This window comes from Poecilia latipinna, unplaced genomic scaffold (assembly GCF_001443285.1).
Source record: "Poecilia latipinna isolate Pla-1442-1.1 unplaced genomic scaffold, P_latipinna-1.0 Scaffold3035, whole genome shotgun sequence".
Classification (NCBI taxonomy): Eukaryota; Metazoa; Chordata; class Actinopteri; order Cyprinodontiformes; family Poeciliidae; genus Poecilia; species Poecilia latipinna.
Window position 1 is genome coordinate 114801 of NW_015115651.1, and position 2391 is coordinate 117191.

Genomic DNA, 2391 nt, shown 5'->3' on the forward strand with positions numbered 1-2391 from the left:
CTGGGGCCAAGGTCTCGGGAGGCATTGTTGGATTTAATAATTTAAAATTTAATAGTAGACACCGTTATTGTCACACTATTTATAAAAAAGTAAAGAAATGGATTCAAACTGTTTTCTACAAGGTTCAACAAGGTGTAGGAAACATTCCTCAGATTCTGATCCAGATTTGTCAGCTGTGCATCCATAATGTGAATCCAGCACAGAGTAGCACTGGGGTATCCCACCACATCCCAGTGCTACTCTAAGCCCCTTCTTCACTGCTGAGTCTCGCTCTAGCCAGTTATTGTCTGTTTTGGTTCTAGCCAAGTTGGCTTTGTCTCCATTGGCAGTGTGTTCCTCACTATGTGGCCATGGATATGGGCAGGAACCTGTGTGCAGTAGCTGTGGCCGCCAGTCCAATGATGTCCTTTTGTGCATGTATCTTTGTGTGGCCACTTTCTCCAAAATCTTGACGTAATTGTTCATTGCGGTTTGCCCCATTCAGTTGACGCTGCAATGTGCTCTTCTGCCACAGTTGACAAAAGTTTGGACCTCCAGATTTGACCATAGAATAATCCATTTGCAGCTCGACACCTTGCCAACTCAGAGTTTCTCCCAGAAAACTTGCTAAGCCTGATGGTCGGGGCACCGAGGCGGTCCATCATGTTTTTGTATTAAAATATATTTAGTAGTCAGGAAATGTAGAAATATTACTGGGTAATTATATGTATACATTGCCAGTGAAATGCTATTTAAACCCACAACTAGTTTTAAAAACATGTCAAAAAATGCAATTAAAATGAATATAAATTATTTGCACTTCTGTTTAATCCAAATTAAGTCAGCAGGTCCATAAGGCCCCCCAGGCCTTTAGGGGCCCCATAAATGTTCATATTTTAACACAAATCAGATACAAAAATGTAACATTTGTTTATTGAGATTATCAATGCTGCTAAATTTGATTTAATGGTTTCAGCATACATAAATTGAAAGACTTTAAATTGTTTAACATTTATAAGTTAAACAATTTAAGGAGCTGGCAAGTTTACTTTGTAAAACTTCAAAGAACAATATTCATATTTATGTTACCACAGCAACAATCTGATGCTGTAACTTTAATCTTTGAGTTTGAGGTGTTTGTTCACAAATACAAATGAGTAAACTACAATTATAACTGATTGCTTTTTAAGTTGGCCAATTAAACTATTCCCACTCTCCCAGATTTCACTAAATGTAAACAAAGAAGCTGTTAGAGGTACTGATCTTTTTAGCAGCAAGAGGGGCCCCTAAGTAAAATTCATACAGCCTTGAACCTGCCTTGCATGATGAGTTAAATCCGCTGCACTGCGCAGAGTTGCTCAACAGAGGATTTCATTTAATGCTTCTAACGTGGCTTTAGTAGCTCTTCCAATAAATGCCATAGAAACTGTTTTGGTTGCTGGAGTTAATGGGACGAGATTTTCAGATACCCGCGTGGCTATGTGCATCATCTATGGCTGACTAAGTGGACAAAGCATTTGATGTGGTTTAATGCATCGTGTAACAGGAAAAATACTAAATAATATTAAAATATAAAATCAGCATGACTATGAAAGCTCCTCACCGGGCTGACCTTGCATGATGAGGTTTGCGTTGCGAGGTTTAACCACTAGCACCGGCTAACTGAGAACATGGACATAAACTTTATCAGCGCAGACAGAGCCAGGCGCTGGGCAGCGTATTGAGATGTAAATGCCCCACATAACTCTTTGTTCATAAAGATAAATCATTCTCACCGCTCCCTCAAAGCGCACCTCTGAAAACGCGCGACTACAAGTTATTCCTGCGGTTCACATAACACAGTGGGTTTTAAACTCTTACCTTGATGTAGAGTTCTCCAAAGAATCATAATTCCTCACAGGGGCGTGATGTAAATATCCATACAGGTCAGCCTGTGTCCAGTTTGAGTAAAAGGAGGTGCACGCAATCCGCAACGAGGGAATGCACAGAGACGCCAGCTGTGTGATTGGTTCACTCTCCCGGCTTTAAATGCATGCATTGTAAACCAATCTTTTAGGAATTAATTTGCTCTGCCAGTGAAATGCTCAGAGCAACAGAGATGCTTGCCAAAAAAAATAAAATAAAAATTAAGCATGCAGTTAGTGGGGGCAACAGACAGAGACCCAGTAACTGCAAATTGCACAATGAACTCAAACCAGTTTAAGATGATTGGAGCTTTATAAGATTTATTATCCAGATCAGAAGATGGTTTCACTGCGGTCATGAAGAAAAGGGCATGATCAACAACTATAGTCAGAATTTGGAGTTTAAATGATGCTAAATTGGTACTTGGGGGGGGGGGGGGGGCAAAAAAAAAATTTCCCCACCACGCTAAAAACTTACCAACCCGAACAAAAACGCCCGCCTTAATCC